The sequence below is a fragment of the Apteryx mantelli genome, chromosome 8, assembly GCF_036417845.1.
Source record: "Apteryx mantelli isolate bAptMan1 chromosome 8, bAptMan1.hap1, whole genome shotgun sequence".
Lineage (NCBI taxonomy): Eukaryota > Metazoa > Chordata > Aves > Apterygiformes > Apterygidae > Apteryx > Apteryx mantelli.
Genome location: NC_089985.1, coordinates 5,163,954 through 5,184,937, shown reverse-complemented (window position 1 = coordinate 5,184,937; position 20,984 = coordinate 5,163,954). Strand labels below are relative to the sequence as shown.

The 20,984-nt window shown below is 48.3% G+C and overlaps 1 pseudogene; it reads left to right on the top strand.

Annotated features, from left to right (window-relative positions):
* The first annotated feature begins 5,576 nt into the window (after positions 1–5,576).
* Positions 5,577–20,522, top strand: LOC136992532 (ATPase family AAA domain-containing protein 2-like; annotated as a pseudogene).
* The last annotated feature ends 462 nt before the right edge of the window (positions 20,523–20,984 follow it).

Sequence of the window (20,984 nt, the reverse complement as noted above, 5' to 3'; positions counted from 1 at the left end):
TGGATGGGAATTTCCTCCTCTTCCCTGTTACGCTGCCTGACGGGGATGTGTCGCTTCTGCGTTTTCTACTTGTTACAGCTGCACAGAGGCATTAGAAACAGCAAAGCAAAACATTAGCTTTCTTCAATTCTAGCATTGCCATCTGAGATGGCGTACAAGGAAAAGGATCAAAGGGACCGAACTATCACTGTGCTGTCTCACTGCATACGCAAATCGAGAAAGAAGGGGGAGCAAGTTAAGGGGGTCATTTTGCTTTTAGATTTTAAAAGAAGAGGACCTGATTACATAATGTCATGTAATGTAATGACTTTAGACAGAAGGCTTTACCACAAAGGAAACTTATCTCAGCAAGACAGGTTGCTTACTATCTTATTACAGGAACCGAAGTTGATGAAAAGCAGAAAAGCCATTGGCGACAAGCTCTTCTTCAACACTGGGAAGAGTTGAAGAGGCAGTCTTAAGGGAATACTTGTTGGAGAAGGGAAAATGCTCCTTAAGGACTTACACCTCTCATGCTTTCAGATTCAGTTCACCTGCTTTACAACCAACTTTGCGCTTACGCCTTCCGGAAGAAGACACCATTGTTTGCATTCGCTGAACATTGCACAAAACTCATGGATGAAACCAGTGGCAGAATTCCCACTCCTGCCAGCAGGATAAGGAGCTGTCACACCATAGCATGGTCCTTAGTGGAGAGAAAGCCAAGCCCCTTTGTTCCTTCGTGTCCTTCTCACAGGAAAAGCAGAGGGCAGGGAAGAAACAACGGTCTGGCCTTCAGATACCTACTACGCTTGCTCCCCTGTTTCTTCCACTTGTGTTGGCAGGTCTAATCCTTTGAAGTGGAAATCACAGGGAGAGGCACTGCTATCTCTCTGGGCACGGGGGAGGCAGGTCAGAAGGAAAGGGAAACAGAAAGGAAGCCAAAGCATTGAGGGAAAGAGCGAGAGTGCCTCCTATTGCTCTAAGAACTTGTGGAGCATTCTGAAATGCTCTATACAGCGTTTTATATTTCAGGAGGCAGCAATTTAGGCCTTAATTTCACCAGCATGTTGCGTGAGTGTCCTGTGGATTTACCTCACATGCTGAGGTAAACTGAAAGTGAACCGAATTTCCAAACAGAATGCCTTTGGCATAAAGAGCTCGGCTGCCCCCAAAACGGGTATGCTGTGAGAACAGGGAAGAGAGCAATGGCAAATGCAACTTACCACTCGAGAGGGGTGTACGGGAATGTACAGGCCCCGCTGGCAACATCTCCTCCGCTTGCTCCTCAAGCTGTTTCGTTTGCTTCTCTGCCAGCGGTCGAGGCTCCGGTGGAGATGCTGCAGGCAGAACGCCCAGTGCCTGGCAAGCTGCAGCCAGTCAGAAGGTTTTAGACAATGGATGGTACTCAAAGCACGCTAAAGCATGCAAGCCTACTAAAAATTTTTGCCAGAAGATCTGTTACCAAAACAAATGCTGAGTGGCTGCCCCCGTAACAGTTAGCAAAGATGTCTTTGTAGCATATCCTTACCTCCTTTCCTTCTTGACGCAGCAGGTTTAGCAGCTTGATTTAAAAGCAAGTCCTCAGAGAACTCTCTGCCTTCTTCCTCGCCAGGCAACTGGACATGGAAAACTTCTCCATAAGCATCAGAAAATAAATCTCGGACCTCAGGTGGGAGGAGAAAAGACATTGCAGATATAAGGCCACAGAAATTCAGGGTTGACTCCAAAAAAACGAGTACCTTTTCAAATTCAGCTGAGAACTGATTTGAGTACGAGAGAAACTATGGTAAGGTAGCTTCTTGGCCCTGAAGGCTAGATTTTCATAGGTTACCATGGCAATGTAAAGCATCTTCTTTAAGGGACTCTTCTGGGATTAAAGCTCAGTGACGGGCCCATCTCTTACAGTGCTTAAAGAGATGACGTCTACCACCTCCAGGGCTGCCTGCTGCATATTTACTTGCCTTGCTGCCCTTCCGTTTGAACCCTTGTGGCAACTACAGGGGGAACCAGGCAGGGTTCAGCAGACCTGAACTCCCCGCTCAAGTGTGACTGCTTTGGGTCAGCTTTTGTTTCTAATTTTAACTAAGGTCTCTGAAGATGCATGCTTCCAAGCTGTACAAGCTAATCTCCAGTGGTTCCCTGCAACCTCAGCCATTCTGTGCTTCTGTGATTCAACAGCACCAACAGCTCCAGTCCGTGCTCCTTCAGTGAACCCTTAGCATTTCTACAAGGACAACTAATTGTAGTCATCATCTCTCAAAAGGCAAGTATGTATGTCCGAGGCATCTGTGAGTTCAGTGCTGGATACTGATGCCCATGTAAATAACGAGCTGCAGGAAAAGTATAGAGACAGGCTTTAGAGGTGAGAAACCAGGGTAGCTGGCTTCCCTGCTGCAGACCATGATGACCAGCTAGGAGCCCAATCTCCTTGTTCCTGCCTTTGAGGCCGTGCCAAAGGTCTGGAGCAGGGCGTCTGGGCTGGGAGCCTGACCCGGCTGCCTTTGTTCCCTAGAGCATCACGGAGACACCCGGTGCTGGTCGGCTGTGGTGGGGATGCGGTGTTGGCAGGGCCTCTGCTGCGGCAGCTGCTGTGAGCCTTGCAGGGCCGTGTGTTGCTGAGGGCAGAAACTCGGGCTGTGCTGCCGATTGCTGCCTCAGGGCATGTGTGCAGGGCAGCGCGAGAGATGTGAGCAGAGCAGCTTTCAGGGGTGTTTCCCATGAGCTGTGCTGAGTGCTTGCTCCTTGGTGTCTCTGATGGGGGCAGAAGCTCTGCTGTCCCACGCGGCCAGGGACCGTCATTTTGCCACATGTTAGAGGGCTGCCAGATGCAAAAGTTTGCCTTTCGGACTCCAGCCTGGAGCACAGTCTGTAGAAACGCCCTGAGGGAGGAAGGCCAGTGCCACAATTTGCACATACTCCCTTGCAGTCCCAGCGTGAAACTGCTCTGTCTTGCTAGACCAGGCCGTGGCTTACCAGTGCTGGCAACTGCGTGACTGCGAGAGGCATGGGTGTGTGAGTGCAGCCCTTGTAGTCTGCAGGCAAGGGGGCAGTGCTTCCTGGGTGCAGACTGTGCCAAAGGAAATTCAGAGAGAATGTCCTTAGAGCCCTTCTCCATGCATGCTCAGATGGTTCACACATTCAGGGGAAAACCACTCTGCTCTCCGCGCAGTCATCCGAGTTACCTGTCCTGCTTCGGCAAGGTTGCTCAGCCTGCAGTGCCTAAGAAGTAGGAGGCAGCTGAAAGGACTCCAGTATCGTTGCCTTCAGAAGAGGGCAGAGCGCCTTGTGCTGCTCGGATGCTCAAGTGAGCCTGAGAAGTAACCAGAGGGAGTCATCAGAATGCATTGTGCGCGGGCCTCCTTTCCACGCCTCATTCAGGTCTGTGATACTGCCTTGTCAGGCTGGAGGTGAGAAGCTGCTCTAAACCTCTTCCAGAGAGAGCCCGTTCAGTGTGATGACGGCGCTGGCAGAGTTGCAGGCTGCAACTGAGTGCCCCGTCTTCTGGAAAACGAGTGTCTGAGAAGAACACTGGGTATTGGGTCTCTAATAATTATCTCAGCTGCTGCCTACACTTCCTTTTGGGTGGCCCTGTTAGGACCACATCTTGAACAGCCTAAAACCCCAAACCCACCCATATGCTCCGAAGTTGTCCCTAGTGCCGAGAGATTTTAGTGCAGCGGGGGAAGAAATGACTTCTGCGATGTCCTGTTTTTGTGTTTCACAGGCTTTGACACCCTCTGGAGACATTCCTAAAGCATTTTGCCTTAAACCCTTGGAGAGTAACTGTGGTGAGAGGGAGTCTCCAGTTTTCAGGGTGAGAGAGGAAACCTCTCTGCTCCTTCACTAGGCTAGGCCATCTCCATGCCTGTGGCCTCGTGAAGCAGCTAGTAGGACTTGGCACTTGGCACGCAGAGGCTGCGTGAGTGCAGTCACAGTCTTCCTCCTTATTTGTTCATTTGCTCGTGTATCCCTTCCTTCCCCATCAGAGTGCCCCAGTGCCAGCAACTGTAGCGCGGGATGCACAGTTTGGGGACAGGGTGCACAGGGGTGGCACCCCCAAATTGCCTGGGGTGAGCCTCAGCCTGGGGGAGCCGTCTTGTGGCTGCCCCTGCCCCACGGCCGCCTTGGGGAGTGGGCAGTGGGGTGGCGGCAGCTCCCTACATTGCCCCATGCAGCTCCCCGCCACATTGCAGGGCAAACCCTGGCAGGGGCTGGGGAGGGGGGGGTGTCGGGGCCAAGGGAGTCCCTGCAGCCCCGCTCTGGCACGGGTCACAGTGGGACATCCCGCATCGCAGCGACAGCTCCCCTCTTCCCACGGCGCCTCTGGCCCCTCCCCAGATGTTCCAGTGAGTCTGTGTTGAGCCCAGCTCCTGGGGGCTGCTCTCGCCACTGCTCTGCTCACGAGGGGCCGCTGTGCCGTGAGCAGGAGAAGGCAAGGGGAGGTGGTGGGACAGTGCGAGAGGCGCTTTGGTGACGTTCACAGCAGGACGTTGGAGAGGAGCTGTTATTCCTGGCCGCTAGAGCTGTTTTCTAGTGTGAACTAGGTAGGTTGAGAGTTCCGTGTATGCTCCTCTGTAAGTGATATGTCCTGGTGATCATTGCTGGCTGCGGGAGCCCTCCCTAGTAGGGTGCTGTCGGGGTTGCAGAGCTTGCCCTTTGGGAATCTTTCTTCCTGAGCAGCGCGTCGTTCAAAGTAGGCCGTCACGCTTGTACCGCTTGTGTATATGGGCTCCACCATTTCTGCATTTCTTGTGAACCAAAATGACTGCTTCACTTGCAGGAGGTTTAACTTGTGCTCTTCAGCAATTCTCTTTGCCTGAGAAGCTCCTTCAGTGCTGGCGAGCTTTTCTTCCATGCCCACAAAAGCTTACATATGGTTCATATGCTCTTGGAGTTTGGGTAGCGAGGAAGAATGGACCGCAGGCACACTGAAGGCGTCCTAATGTCTCTCCATTTCTCCCTGTGGCTTCATTTGTGAGGTGGCTTTTGTGCAGCCCTAATTGGTGCTGTTTGCTAGAAGACTTGCCGAGCGTAACAAGGGAAGGGAAGGGAAGGGAAGGGAAGGGAAGGGAAGGGAAGGGAAGGGAAGGGAAGGGAAGGGAAGGGAAGGGAAGGGAAGGGCTGTCTAGCATGTAAAGCCCCTGATGGAAAGCCCACAGGAAGGTTAGGCTACACTTAGGAGAAGAATAAGCAGCTTCCTCTGCAGCTGAGGAAGGCTGCTAACGGGAACTGCCTGAATGCTACCACAGAGAGCAACTGAAGGACTGTTAAAAACGGCCACCATTTCTTTCTGCGGTCTCACTATGATCTTCAGAATTTCTGTTTTTCTCCTCCTCAAGTGGATTTTTCACTGCCCTCAGCAGTAGGGAAAATAAACCTCAGCACAGCGTCTGCTTGCAAATCGTCAAACAGCTGCTCTGAAATAGCGCTTTAAAAAAGAAAGTTAACATTTGAAGTAATTTTTACTCACTTTTTAAAACCCTGGCTAAGTGTCCCTTTGACCCCGTCGTTTTGTGCATACCATACTAAAATGTCATGCCGATTATATGTATTGTTTCAAACATTTTTTCATGCTTGCTTATCTTTGCTCTTCCATGAGCGTGGAGAAGACAATGGGCTCCACAGAATTCCGGGTGCTTACCGTTGCAGAAGGAGTACAACTGCGTTTCTCTTACCCTTCTTGGGTAAGTAATAGCTTTCACACAGTGAAATGATGCCGTTGCCGTTTTACCTTTGCAGAAATAACTTCTTCCAAAGTGTTCCTCTGTCAAAAAGAACGTGCATTATTGCTCTCTAATTATAACTTTACTGAGGGCTACTTCAGGTGTGTTTGTTCCTGTGCCACCATTGCCCGTGAGCTTAGCTGGTCCTCTGTCACTAGAGTAACTTCTGTTAGGATTAGAGGCAGCAACCGTGTTTCCTCTCCCTCGGTTTTGCTCGGCTAAAGGGAGTTCTTCTGCTCTCCTGTTGACTGCTAGGCATTCCCTTTTTGGAGCCTCGCCTGTTACCATTTCCTGGGCCATGAATAAAACTGCAGACGGAGAGGCAAAGGAGGCCCTGAACTAAATAGAAATTTACAGTTCTTCTGTTAAAACAGTTTCCATTTCTCATATACAGTTTCCATTTCTCTTTCCATTTCCTCGTATATTTTGGCCTGCACAGGGGCAAGCTGACACAGTACATGCCTCTTGTGAAAAGAAGGCATGCTCGGTGCTTGTACTCGATGGATCCTTCATTGCTATTTGTGAAGCAGAAGAACTGTAGCTGACACTGATCTTCTGTGTATATGCCGCACTTTGATAAAGTTACTCCGTAGACACTAAGCTGCAGCAGAATTGGGACTGATTGTTCTTGTTTCTTTGAACTAGGAAACTCTGGATACGTACTCCCACGGAAAGCAACAGGAAGAAATTCAAGGAACTGAGGCAGAAATTGTCGGTTAGTTCTGGCTCTCCGTTTGCTTTCCCATGTTCCAGCCCAGAGCTTCACCGAAAAACGGAAACGAGCTCAACTACTGGCTCTTTTTCTTCTCTTCATAATTCCACATTGCCGCAGAGCTTGCAAGCCGCAGTCAGGGCCTGCGGGGCCCTGCCATTGTGAACTCTGTGCAGATAGTCAGGGAGAGCGGCCTAAAGAAAGCCAGGTCGGGCAAGGCACTAACTAAAAGAAACGCAGTCAAGTGTGCCAGAGGCAGCTGGCTAGTAAGGGAGAAGGAGAGCTGACTAAAAGATACAGAGGTGTAGTTAAGAGAAATTGCCTGAAGAGCTGAGGGAGAGCCACGTTAATAGGAGGCAGGGGCAGTGTAGGGAGTGGAGCTGTCTGGCGGGGTTAAAGCATGTGCTTTTCAGGCAGTTTGGACAGGAGGAGCTTGTAGAAAGCAGCTCTAAACCAGCGTGTTGAGTGGGAGGTGAGAGTATGAGGCAATTCTTTCATGGGCAAAGCGCAAACTCGGGGGTTCTAAAGGCAAGGCATTCCTGCATTTCTGACAAAAGAGAAGAGCGCTGGAGGACGAAGGAGTGGGGCTGCTAGAGATCACAGACTCCTTTCGCTGTTTTCCTTGAGCTCTGCCTCTGTGGCCCATGCAACTTATCTCCGTCATTCAGAAAGCAGAACTACCGTTTTGCTTCAGAAAAGGAAAAGGCAATGTTTGCCAAGGAACAGAATGAAATTACTCAGAGTGGGTAAGCTGGCAAAGAGGCCACGTCCGTTCCTTAGCTGGCATCCAGCTATTGATGGGAGAGAGAGCTTGCTAGGGAGGCATGCTCCATGTTTGGCATTCCTACCATCTTTTGCAGAAGAAGTTCCAATTACTAAACAGCAGCTCCTGGCATAAGCTTTCCCTGTAGGCATCAGCTGCTGTTTTCTCATTGGGGAAAGTTCAACCAGGTGACTTGCCTGTTGTTGCCCATGGCAGAGCCAACATGTGAACCCACAGAACCAGACTTAGCCGTTCTGCTGTCAGGACATTCCAAAAATGTCCCGGAAACACTATCTCACAATACCAAGAAGGAACTTTCTGAAATAGCTGTTCTCATGGTAGGTGCCTCGTCGCTGCGCAAGGCGACGCAACGTGGCCCGTTGTTGTCCTCACTGAGGCTGGTGACAAGTCACCCAGCAATTTCAGCAAGGGCAGACCTTTGCCCAGGACCTCTAGGCATGCTCCTCTCTGCTGATTCCGAGTTTCTGGAATGTGTCCTGCATAAATTGGTCTGGAGGTTTGGCAGGTTTTCACACCTTGCCTGTCATACACACGCTGATAACAATAAACCCCAAAGCCATCTGCCTAGTGCCTTTTGCATTTAATACAACTTGCAACAGTGTTGAAAGAGTTCAACGTTGGCTATGTTGTAAACAGCAACAGTAAAGGTTCCATCATAACCGGCTCATCACAAGAAGGTGAAGAGCAAGAAGATGACGAAGGCAAAGATACGCAAAGGCACTGTAGCCTTAGACAAAGGAAGACTGTTGTACGCTCTCAGTAGGTTATAAGTGCAGCTTCTCTGCAGGGCTCATTTCTTCTGTATAAGGGGGGCAGCAGTTCTTGAATGAAACTGTGTAGACACACGGAATTATATTTTAGGTACTGTAATTGTAGGGTCATCAGACGAAGATGAAAATCAAAAGGAGGAAGAAGGCCAAGATTCTCCAAAGCAGTATAGCCTTCGACCACGGCAAACTGGCGTATGCTATCAAGAGCCCCTGGAATGTAGGTTCTATGCACAGTTTCTCTGAAGGGCTGGTTTCTTGCGTATAAGGGGGATAGGAGTTCTTGAATGGCAAGATCTATACCGAGAAGAAGTTATATCTTAAGTGCTGTCATTATAGGGTCATCAGAAGAAGGCGAAGATGAAGAAGAGGAAGATGGCAAAGGTACTCGGAAGCACTCTAACCCTAATCAAACTGTTGGTTGTACATGCTCAAGCTCCGTTGCAAAGTAGGTTCTAAGCACAGTTTCTCTGAAGGGCTGATTTCTTGCGTGTAAGGGGGATATCCGTTCGTGAATGACAATGTAGATGCGCACACACAACTAAGAAATGTCATCTAGGTTCTGTAAGTACAGGGTCGCCCAAAGGAGGTGAAGACCTAGAAGGTGAAGGTGGCAAAGGCACTTGGAAGCAGTGTCACCTTCGCCCAAGGAAAACCGTGGTGCAGTATCAAGCTGCATTGCAAAGTAGGATATACGCACAGCCTCTCTGAAGGGCCAATTTCCTGTGTGTAAGTGGGGCATAATTTCTTGAAGGAAAATCTATACACCCGCACGCAACGTCCCTCGTCCTGTGCCTTGATAAACGACACTTGGAACTTTCCTCTGGTCTGGAGTTGGAGGTGGTGAAACGCATCCCATTTCCTGCCTCGCTGACGAACCAGCTGTACCTGAAAAGCACGTGCAATATTCTTGTAAATTTCTTGCTTTCAGCGGAGTCGGGACAAGCTAAGACACTTTACTCAGGGCCGTCTTCTCCTCCCAGACAAAGAGCTACATCTACACGTGCTCGGTCACCAAGCCCTGTCCGCAAAACAACAAACAGGTTGGTGTACGGTTAGTGCTAGTTCTTGCTTTTCAGCAGTGCTGTCGCTCACAGCGCTGAATAATGGACCAATCGTAGCCTTGTAACAGAGGAAAGCAGGGGGGCATAGGTTCACTCCTAGACTATGGTTACTTTGCACTGCTCCAGCAAGCCATAGGCAAAAATGAGACCGATCAGAAGCACTGTGGTGGGTTTTTTTTCACTCCCTCAACTCCTGAGACGACTTTCTTCTTGGAACTGAGGTGAATAGTTCTGTCTGGAACTCTTCCTAAACAAGGAAACTTCCCAACCAAGGGCTGGTGGCCCTATTGCTGACAAAGGCTTTGGGGATTCTGTAAGCAGCTAGAGCATGGAGAATGCCAGCTCTTGCTGGATCTGAGCACTTGCTTTAGCATTCTTGAGAGCAGCCAGTCTAGGAAGGAGGAGGCTATACCAGTTCTCGAGGACCAACTTTGAAATCAAGTTGAAGCAGGTTACGTTTCCGAGGGGGTACTTAATGCTTCGTGAAGCTGCATTTTCTTCTGTGTTAGACTAATCAGAGGAAAAGAGTGATCTGTAGCTGAATGTTGGTTGTAAGGCAGCGAGCCCTTGTGCTGCGGTGCTGGCTTTTGGCCTGCAGAAACAAAACACCTTGGGAAGAAGCCAATGTGTGTGGCGTGGATCTTTCCTCACAGAAATGAAGAGAGGTTCACAGCATGCACGTCTGGAATCACTGGCCCTAATTATGCATTCACGTGCCCGCCACACGGAGTGGTGTGGGATTCTCAAAAAAGCTTGAGGGACGTAAAAATAATCACTCAGCTAGTCTAATGCTGGACGCACCCACCTGCCTTTCTTGACTCTTGGCTATTGAATGCAAATCAGTTCTAATGAATATCTAAGTATTTGGGAAGTTTGTGCAAATGTGTAAGTGCTCCTGCCCTCCCTTGCCAACATGAAACAAAGAGGAATCCCTCCAGCCACATGTTCATTCAGGAGGTGCCTTTCCCTTTCTCCTTCATTCACATCAGGTGTCTTCCCCTAAACTCTGGGAAAAAGGAATTCAAGAGAAATGGCAAGGATCGAATGAAAACTGGAACAAATGTGGCTGAAGTTGATCCAGTGCAAATAGACAGCTCGGTAAGTATGTGTCACTCAGGGCTTCAGTGGGGACTTTTCCAGGATTTATGAAAGCTTTCCATACTGGGCTCTCTATGGCTGCCTTGCTTTGCAGTTTTCTCTGAAGGAACTTCAAAACTGTCCCCAGCGCCTCCTTTCTGCTGGCATATGACAATTTGTGATGAAGCCTTTTCTAGGGGGCAGCTTTCTCCAACCTACAAAATGTGTTCTGTTGAATTTCTCTTCAGGTGCGGTTTGATGGTGTGGGTGGCCTCTCTGACCACATTTCAGCTTTAAAAGAGATGGTCATTTTCCCGTTACTTTATCCAGAGTTCTTTGAGAGATTCAAACTGCGGCCCCCAAGGTAACAGACGGCGTATGAGAACTACACAGGCGAATGCCACCATTTTCAGGAGAACAGGAAACCGAGGTGTCAATACAGCTGGGTGCTTCAAAAGTTGTGGTCACCCCTGCTGAGTTTTTGCAGGGGTAGTAGGAAGTGGCTTCTTCAAAGAAGTGGAACAAATCCACACTATATGCAGACTCAAAGTGCAAGCAATGCCTTGCTGGAGTTAAAGGCTTAATGTCTGCTCTTTTCAAATGAGAATACACCCAAGAAGCTCCCCCGTGGAAAAAGATGGGCTTTGTTCTTTTCTTTCTTTCTCTCTTTTTTTTTTTTGCTTGAGTGTCTGTAAAGTCAACTTGACTAGTTCACAGGCGGGAAGGGGCTACCTCTTGGAAGTCAGGAGTAATCTGTGGTTTGAAAGGCCAGCTGACTCCACAGCCTTGTCATGCTCAGCTATCAATGCTGTAATCCTTAGGACTTCCGACCAGAATATTGCCGCGTTTGCGATGCTTAGACTAAAATAAAAATCGGTCCACTGCTCACATAGTTATACTGGTTCTGCGCTGTGAGATGCAATCATTCACAGATAGCTTACGCTTGGGATATGTTCTTTTTAACATACAAGTGTTCTTCTCTTTTGGGGGAGGGGTCATGTCTACAGTTTTGATGGTTAGCTTTATTTGTTGTTGGCCAAGAACACTGAACTCACAGGATGTTGAACTTTGACTTTGAATTCTTTCCTTTCCATAACTTTAGAAATACTCCAAATATTGGAAAGAGAATCTTCAAATGTCTTGCTTCTTTATTCACTGGAATGCTCTTTTCGAGCTGAGGTTTGAAGTGTTCTCTGGAAAGGCAGAATACCTTGTTTTTCCCTCCCAGCTTTAGACTGCCTCCTCAGCTGTTGCCAACAAGTTGTGGGAGAAGAATCCGAGGGCTTAAACTGTTTTCAGGGAGAAAAAAGGGTGTTAGTCTCAAGTCTTGCCTCTTGTGAAAGCTTGCACCTCTTCTGACTTTTCTCACACTTGAGCTCCTAACTGCTGCCTAATACTGGAAGTGTTCTGGTTCGGAGGGAAGGCTTGTTTTAGGAGGCAACCCCTTGTTTTAGGGAGGGCGGTTGTAAGAGGCACTCTTCCATGTTTTTGTCAGAGCCATGTAAATCTCTCCTTTTTTGTTATTATTTCTTTATTTGTTTGTTTATCTATTTATTATTGCAGAGGCTGTCTATTCTATGGCCCACCAGGGACTGGAAAGACCGTCGTAGCTCGGGCTCTTGCTAATGAATGCAGCCAGGGCGACAGGAGAATATCCTTCTTCATGAGAAAGGGCGCTGACTGACTAAGTGAATGGGTGGGAGAATCCGAGCGCCAGCTCCGTTTGTTATTTGAGCAGGTAAGGTGGCAACGCGCGCTGTGTTGTGTCAGAGTGGTGCCACAGTAGTTCTGTGGTGGACGTCTTCCCGGAGAACTTGGTCTTTTGGGTATGTGGTCGGTTTCTCCCGCTGAAGTGGCAAGGTTAGTGTTTCCTTTCTCAGTGTTGTCCTACTTTGCATGAGCGGCTTGAATTCTTGCAGAGGTGCTGGCAAAGAGGAATCAATAAGCAGGAGAAGCCACAAAACCAAAAATTCCCTCCTCCTCCCGCTCCCCTGCCCCACCCCCACCCCCACCCCCCCCCCCAAGAGAAAAAGAAAGCACAGCAGAGATTGCAAGACACAAGAGAAGACAGCTTTAGGTCAGGGGGAAACAGGTGCAGGCTGAGAGCATGGTCATTGCATGACTGTATTTCCTACTGGCAGCTTGCCTCCGGAACCTGCAATTGAGTTACTGAAGGCCTGACTCTGCACTCTCTGGTTGCCCAGCAGCTGTGAAAATTCCTGGCGCCATCTGTTTCCTGGTACCAGTCGCAGCTGCTTGACGCAGGCTGCTGTCTTGTGTTCCTCGTGCCACTTACTCCATTGGCTCGGAGAGGTCCCTGATGCTGCTCTGAAAGTCCAGGGCTGGTGACTTTGCAGCCACAGCAGTTTTGCATGCCTGTTCCCTTTCAGTAATGCTGCGTTCTACTTGTGCCACTATCACAGTATGTGTACTTTCCTTCCAGGCCTGCAAGATGCGCCCTTCGATTATTTTTTTGATGAGATAGATGGTCTTGCTCCTGTACGGTCCAGTCGCCAAGATCAAATTCACAGGTATGGCTTTTTACTTTTTTCTTTTTTCTTTTCTTTTCTTTTCTTTTCTTTTCTTTTCTTTTCTTTTCTTTTCTTTTCTTTTCTTTTCTCTTTTCTTTTCTTTTCTTTTCTTTTCTTTTCTTTTCTTTTTTCTTTTCTTTTTTTTGCATTTACATGCAATCTGCTTGATCTCTGTGCAAAAGAAGATCAGCCTGGTTGCCTTTCCATGACACGCTAATTCCTTCGGAAATCTTAGAGCACAATGATGCTCAGTTTCAGGTGATTTTAACCGCAGGAGTTGAAAACAATGTGCTAAGCTGGGTGTCAGCACAAGGTCTCTGTTACTCTACCTAGGGTTTGTTTGTCTTCACATGAGTCCTTTCACTAAGCAACCTCTCAGCAAGAAAAGCTTCTCCTTTGGAGTGGCCGTTGGAGAAAGTCATGCCGAATGGAACAGCACTTACCAAACCAGTGAATCGACCCTTTTTCTTTTGTTAGTTCTATTGTCACAACGCTTCTGGCACTTATGGATGGCTTAGACAGCAGAGGAGAGATCGTGGTCATTGGAGCCACCAACAGACTAGACTCTCTAGATCCTGCTTTGCGGAGGCCTGGGCGTTTTGACAGAGAGTTCCTTTTCACCTTGCTCAATAAAGAGGTAAGAGCTCTTTACTGAGTCACCCTCCTGCTAATGGGGCCAAGTCTTTCTTTGCAAGACAACCGTGTAACCACGCAGTATCACAGAGCAGGGAAGAGGGGAAGAAGGGGCGCCCGTGTATTTGTCTGCTCTCATGAGCAGGAGAGAAGGTAGCATGAAACAGAGTTATCATGTGGTTCCCTCCCGTAGAAGTCAGCTCAAAATCCCTGCTGTGATTAGGCCGTGGAGCAGGGAACACTTCAGTGCATCTCTGGCAAAGATCGCAGATGCAATGCTATCCTACTACAAGTCCTGGGACTACCACTAGTCCTGGGACTATCCTATCAGTACTAATCCAGGGAAAGATGCTAGGCAAAGCTTGACATTTGCTGGGATAGTTGTGTGAGTCACAGTTTTGGGGCCTCTCGGTACGACGGGCAGCAACTTGAAACAGAGTGCTGGGACTCCTTTGCGGAAGAAACTGCGAGGACCGCAGATTTGATTAACTGATGAGTCCGTCACCACGAAATTTTGCTGAACTGCAGAGGGTCTTCTTTGAGGAGCTGAGAATCTTCTCTGAGCAATCTCTTTCCGCTTAAGCTTTAGATTACATTTGTTTCCCCAAGAGCATTCAGTCTCATACGTGTGGAGACTCGCTTCTTTATAGAAGCTTGAAATGCCTTTCAGTTGCTTCCTGGTCCTCACAAAGAGCTGAACGTAGCAAACTGACAATCACTGAACTTGGAAAAGCAGGCAGTGCGTTAACAGAGCCTTAAAATCCCCAAAATGTTAGCAGCGTAGAACTGGCACTTTTATGGACGTGAGAGTGTTTGTGGGTTTCTTGGTTTCTTTTTCCCTGGGAGAAGAACGTAAGCCAAAATGAAATCATTTTGTTTGCAGGCTTGAAAAGAGATTCTCAAGATTCACACAAGAGCTTGGAGCCCTCAGCCACTGGACACATTTCTTGAGGAGCTGTCTGAAAAATGTGTTGGTAAGATCAAAAATGCATTGAGCTCCTGCAGGTGACTGCGTCCTCAAAGAGGCCTAGCTTGTACCAGGCAGTAACCAAGCCCCTGTGCCTTGCCACGGAATTTGCCCATGAGCCAGCCGGCACGACTTGGTTGCTATCACGGTGGGATGCTCCTCTCTACTGCCCTTGCTTTGCCTCTGAGAACACAGAAGGGCTCTGGGGGGCGTCTTCCTCAGCAGCAAACATTTTGCTCTGACAGTGGTTTCCTAAGCACAGGATATCCGGCTACAAACCCCATAACGGAGCTCCTCTGCAGTGCAGTAACTCTTTTCAAATCGTCTGTTGAACTGTTCCCGTTAGGGCCGCACACAAAGACTTGACAAGCTGCCTTTTGGAAGTGGTGTCCCTGACTTCTTTGTGTTGCCTGAGCCTGACATGACATTTGATTCTTGTTTTGCTGATTAGGATACTGTGGGGCCGATATCCAGTCTCTCTGTGCTGAAGCTGCCCTCTGCGCTTTGCACCGACACTACCCGCAGATATACACAAGTCGTCAGAAGCTGCAGACAGACATCACTGCCATTGAAGTAACAGCACGAGACTTTGCTGCGGCCATGCAGAAGGTTGCACCAGTTTCTCAGAGGGCTGTGGCTTTGCCTGCGCAACCACTGTCACCCATTTGTAAGCCACTGCTTCAAAGGACTCTGGAGAGACTTCTAAAAGCCCTGCAGAAAGCGTTTCCCCACGCAGCGCTTGCACTGAAGAAGGACCAGCAGCCAGGTATGACAGTAACATTCACTGCCTTCAAATTCTGCCAAAGCAGACACTTCTAGCTTGTGCAGTCGGCAGAAACAAATCCTTCAGGCATGATGGGATTAGTTTTCAATGCGCAAACTTCTCGTTTGCCCACACGTGCCTTTACTTCAGGAATATCTGCAAGAGTGCTGCCTAGTTTGTACTGTGGATTCTAAACCTGGAGAATGAGAGATGAGAGCTGGGAACTCTTGAGAATTCGCACTAGCGAACTATGTGCTCTCTGCTAAAGCACCCTGTTTCTGACGGTAGCCGGCATCCCAAGCATCATTGTTAGAGGCTGAGTTAAGGCTTGAAGTGTGAGGCACCTCTTTCCCTCTCAGAATAAACAGCTTCAGGACCACGACACTAAGTGGTAACTGGTTCAGGGAATATGATTTTGGACATTGCCACTTTCAACTGAAATGCGTGTGGCTCACACTAGAGGCGTGCATGTGAGATGAGAATATTGAAGCAGAGTATGCTTTGGGGCTTTGCTTGCCTAGGATGTGTGAGCTGAGCCTTCTGAGTGCAGCAAGCCTGATCAGGTCCAGTCTGTCAGTTAGTGAGAGCAAAAGCATTGCTAAAGCACTCCACGCTGTGATCGATGGAGGTCACTGACTAGTTCTATGCTCTTTCCTTGGGACTATCCTACCGGTACTAGTCCAGGAAGAGCTGCTAGGTTCATTTCTCTGGGTGAAAGAGAGGCAGAAACCCAGTAAGGAAACGAAGGCGGAGAGGCGAGGGGCTTGGTAGAAATGTGCCCCCCCCCTCGTGTTGTCCACCTTCCACTACCTCCTCGAGTGACCTTTGAGAGGCTGCATTTAGAAGATGCGCTGGTCTGTATATGCTGGCCCAGCAGTCCTCGGACAAATGGGAGTTTGCTGCCGCCCCATTACCTTAATTTCCACACTCTTACTGTGCCCTCCGGCTCCACAAAGAAGTGGCCTTGTTGGATGCTTTAGGTGTCTAGCATTCAGTGTGTGCCCATCCAATGAAGACAAGACAAGACATTGGGTTTGAGCACTCACTTCAAAGCTGTATTAGTGTGAGGGAGGGAGGTACAGAGTCTTTGGGGAAGTTAACAAACCTCTCTTGTCTTTCAGATGGTGCAAATCCTATCTTAGAACATGGTTGCATGTACAGTGATGAGGAGTCACCTTCAGGTTTTGCAGAGGAGCTGTGTTGTCAAATGCTCAGTCGACAGCAGCAAGCATTCCTTCACTTGAACAGGTAAATGTCGGTGTGCCTTTGATTCCAGTTCTTCAGCTTGCTGCGTCCTTGCAAGCAGTCTTGGCCATTTTTAAGTGGGAGGGCGGTAGACCCAAATGCTTTTGACAGGCGTATTTCTTAATAATAAAGCAAGAATCACTAACAGCACTTGAGGGAAGGGATGCTTCAATGAGAATGCCTGAAGAAAACATACATCTTGCAGTTCCTTGTACTTAATGTTGCAATTTACGCCATCCAGGTTTGCACTTCTGTAGATGCAGCTAATGTGTGTTTCAGTGCCCATGCAGTTTTTTTCTCCCCAGACATGTTGTTTGTTCTGCTCCTTCCTTGCTTCCTTGCTTCCTTCCTCACCTCCCTGCCTCCCTACGTCCCTCCCTCCCACGTTCCTCAGTGCCGTTTGACCAATTTCAGTTGAACTTGACAGATGTGGCCATCTCCAAGCTGCTACATTCTGAAAGACATCCTGAAAATGAGTGTCTGGGTGGTGAAGAGATCCCAACCGGTGTGTGCTGGGAGAGAACATGATAATTCTCCCCTGCGTTGGGCTGTCTGAGCCATGGTCCTGTATTGGGCTGGCCAGTGCACATGTACGATTTAAGAACCATTAATTGCCCAGCCAAATGAACAGCAGGTGTGGTGAGGATCAGCAGGATTGCTTGGGGGAGGTATGGAACAAGTCCTTAAGGAAATCAGCATTGGCAGTCTTCCTGATCACAGAACAGCTTCTTACCTCTTGGAGTGTGGAGAGTGGGGGGGGGGGGGGGGGAAGAAAAGCAAGGAAAAAGAAGGAGGGATTGAACATCTGTGTCTTTACTGATCACTTTGCTTTCAAACTGCTTGTTTTCTTCTTATTGTTCTAGAAATGCTTATTGCCAGCCCATGTGTTACAGGCCAAGGTTCTTAATAGCTGGAGAGCCCGGATATGGGCAAAGTTCTCACTTGGCGCCTGCAGTAATACATGCGCTGGAGAAGTTTGCAGTTTACACACTGGACCTGCCGGCTCTCTTTGTTAGTAGCACGTCGCCTGAAGAAAGATGCGCACAGGTATCTCTTCTCTCCTGGATGAACAGGAGGATTCTTTTAGCTGGGTGCAGTTATGAAGCGCAGCTAATGCTGAGCCTGTAGCGCTGCAGCCTATGCCGTAAAGGCAAGCAGACTGCCAGAACACTTCATATTTGCACACGTGTGTCTTTTTCTCAACTAGAGATACTGAGTTAGAGTTACTTTTGGTTAGCTAGAGTTAAAACTAGAGTGCAACGTATAGGCTCGGTGCTGTTTTATTCCTTTTTCCTCTTAGGCAGGGAGTCCATTCTGCTGTTTGGCATCACTGTGTTTTCACAGGTTAACCCTTAGCAGAAGCACTTGAGAGCTGTGCAAGGGAGGCTAGACATGTTACGTGGCTGGGTGCTCCTCAGTCACATAAAGGGAACACTTCCTTTTGGGTTATGTGACACTGGCATCTGTGGTCATCTAGCCACAGCATCTAATGAGTGCCCGGCTATACTGCTAGTACGTTCCATCCTGTGACTGCAACTGCCTGAATGCTGGTCACCTGACCAGGTGCCCAAAGATAGTCAGCCTGGGAGAGGATGCTTGCCGCTCTGTTCACGTGGTAGATGCACCGCCACACGGACTGGGCTGTGAGGCCCTTGAGGAGTTACCTTACATCGAAGCAGGTCCAAAATCAGGTCTGCTTCTGTCTGTGCAGCAAAGTCTACAGCTGAGTCCCAGCAGAAATGTCACCTTAGTCTTGTGGCTTTCTTCTGACATTTTGTCTTCAGGCACTGGTATTTTGTAGGCTGACTGACACGGTGCTGCTTATTAGCAGCCTGTTCTACATGGTTCAGAATTCTTGTCCAATCTCCCATTTTACTAGCTGATGCGAGAAGCCCAGAGGACAGCACCAAGCATCCTTTATATACCTCATATCCCCGTATGGTGGGAGGCTGCTGGAGTCACACTGAGAGCTACGTTTACAACGTTATTAGAGAACGTTCCAGCATACGCTCCAGTTTTGTTGCTTGCAACATCAGATGTATGTCATGCGGAGCTCCCCCAAGAGGTATTTCTATTGCTGCTTTTCCTGCTTTTTTCTGTCTCATTGGAATTTCTCTCTCCAGTAAGCACCTGGATACTGCGCTCCCCAAAGCGGAGGGCTCCTTGGTGTTACCAGGGCAGCCTGCCTGAATCTTTGGAAATTGGCTTAGGCAGCAATCACTGCTGAGCACATTTGTCTACAAGGCTTTCGGAGTCAAGAGCTTCACTTTGACCCAGCCTTCCCCACCCCTATGGGCTTCTCAGACACATGCATGAATTCCCTCTCGGAGAATAATCCCGACGACTTCCTTCCACATGGTTATTGATGTACTTAGTCAAGCACACACAATGCTTGCACTGAAAGGGATAAAAACAATATGTTTACTAAAATTACTTCTTGCGACAGCATGCCGTTTCAAAATGCGGTTCTTACATTGTTAACAATGGCAATTAATTTAGACTTTCCATGCCTTAACAAAAATGACAATTCTTCCTTCACACAAGCCAAAGCTTTAAAAATCTGGAGGCTTAATTCCACCTTCTCTTTAAGTCACCCTAGGAAGATAATGAGATTGATTCAAGCAGCAGACTGTAACAGGAGAACATCCTTACCTTTCTAGCCCTCGGAAAGTTTGCATTAAAGGAAGATGCTTAAACTCTGAAAGAGGCTGCTCTCATGCAGATTAGCTTGTACAGCTTGGAAGCATGCATCTTCAGAGACCTTAGTTAAAATTAGAAACAAAAGCTGACCCAAAGCAGTCACACTTGAGCGGGGAGTTCAGGTCTGCTGAACCCTGCCTGGTTCCCCCTGTAGTTGCCACAAGGGTTCAAACGGAAGGGCAGCAAGGCAAGTAAATATGCAGCAGGCAGCCCTGGAGGTGGTAGACGTCATCTCTTTAAGCACTGTAAGAGATGGGCCCGTCACTGAGCTTTAATCCCAGAAGAGTCCCTTAAAGAAGATGCTTTACATTGCCATGGTAACCTATGAAAATCTAGCCTTCAGGGCCAAGAAGCTACCTTACCATAGTTTCTCTCGTACTCAAATCAGTTCTCAGCTGAATTTGAAAAGGTACTCGTTTTTTTGGAGTCAACCCTGAATTTCTGTGGCCTTATATCTGCAATGTCTTTTCTCCTCCCACCTGAGGTCCGAGATTTATTTTCTGATGCTTATGGAGAAGTTTTCCATGTCCAGTTGCCTGGCGAGGAAGAAGGCAGAGAGTTCTCTGAGGACTTGCTTTTAAATCAAGCTGCTAAACCTGCTGCGTCAAGAAGGAAAGGAGGTAAGGATATGCTACAAAGACATCTTTGCTAACTGTTACGGGGGCAGCCACTCAGCATTTGTTTTGGTAACAGATCTTCTGGCAAAAATTTTTAGTAGGCTTGCATGCTTTAGCGTGCTTTGAGTACCATCCATTGTCTAAAACCTTCTGACTGGCTGCAGCTTGCCAGGCACTGGGCGTTCTGCCTGCAGCATCTCCACCGGAGCCTCGACCGCTGGCAGAGAAGCAAACGAAACAGCTTGAGGAGCAAGCGGAGGAGATGTTGCCAGCGGGGCCTGTACATTCCCGTACACCCCTCTCGAGTGGTAAGTTGCATTTGCCATTGCTCTCTTCCCTGTTCTCACAGCATACCCGTTTTGGGGGCAGCCGAGCTCTTTATGCCAAAGGCATTCTGTTTGGAAATTCGGTTCACTTTCAGTTTACCTCAGCATGTGAGGTAAATCCACAGGACACTCACGCAACATGCTGGTGAAATTAAGGCCTAAATTGCTGCCTCCTGAAATATAAAACGCTGTATAGAGCATTTCAGAATGCTCCACAAGTTCTTAGAGCAATAGGAGGCACTCTCGCTCTTTCCCTCAATGCTTTGGCTTCCTTTCTGTTTCCCTTTCCTTCTGACCTGCCTCCCCCGTGCCCAGAGAGATAGCAGTGCCTCTCCCTGTGATTTCCACTTCAAAGGATTAGACCTGCCAACACAAGTGGAAGAAACAGGGGAGCAAGCGTAGTAGGTATCTGAAGGCCAGACCGTTGTTTCTTCCCTGCCCTCTGCTTTTCCTGTGAGAAGGACACGAAGGAACAAAGGGGCTTGGCTTTCTCTCCACTAAGGACCATGCTATGGTGTGACAGCTCCTTATCCTGCTGGCAGGAGTGGGAATTCTGCCACTGGTTTCATCCATGAGTTTTGTGCAATGTTCAGCGAATGCAAACAATGGTGTCTTCTTCCGGAAGGCGTAAGCGCAAAGTTGGTTGTAAAGCAGGTGAACTGAATCTGAAAGCATGAGAGGTGTAAGTCCTTAAGGAGCATTTTCCCTTCTCCAACAAGTATTCCCTTAAGACTGCCTCTTCAACTCTTCCCAGTGTTGAAGAAGAGCTTGTCGCCAATGGCTTTTCTGCTTTTCATCAACTTCGGTTCCTGTAATAAGATAGTAAGCAACCTGTCTTGCTGAGATAAGTTTCCTTTGTGGTAAAGCCTTCTGTCTAAAGTCATTACATTACATGACATTATGTAATCAGGTCCTCTTCTTTTAAAATCTAAAAGCAAAATGACCCCCTTAACTTGCTCCCCCTTCTTTCTCGATTTGCGTATGCAGTGAGACAGCACAGTGATAGTTCGGTCCCTTTGATCCTTTTCCTTGTACGCCATCTCAGATGGCAATGCTAGAATTGAAGAAAGCTAATGTTTTGCTTTGCTGTTTC